Consider the following 205-nt stretch of genomic DNA (forward strand, 5'->3'; position numbering starts at 1 on the left):
CGTTCGGCTTCGTTGTCTTTCTTCTCGCGCCACTCTGCCTCATCATGGTCGCCTTACAATCGGCCATGAAACAAAGCCAAATGCGGCACACGAAATATAAAAAAGAAAGTGCATTGACTGTTCACAGTATGTTGTTATGTTGTGCGCTGGCTATTAAATTATTATAATTCACATCTCATAAGGTCGGTATTACAAGCACCAAGAA

Source organism: Dermacentor silvarum, chromosome 1 (genome assembly GCF_013339745.2).
Source record: "Dermacentor silvarum isolate Dsil-2018 chromosome 1, BIME_Dsil_1.4, whole genome shotgun sequence".
Taxonomy (NCBI): Eukaryota; Metazoa; Arthropoda; class Arachnida; order Ixodida; family Ixodidae; genus Dermacentor; species Dermacentor silvarum.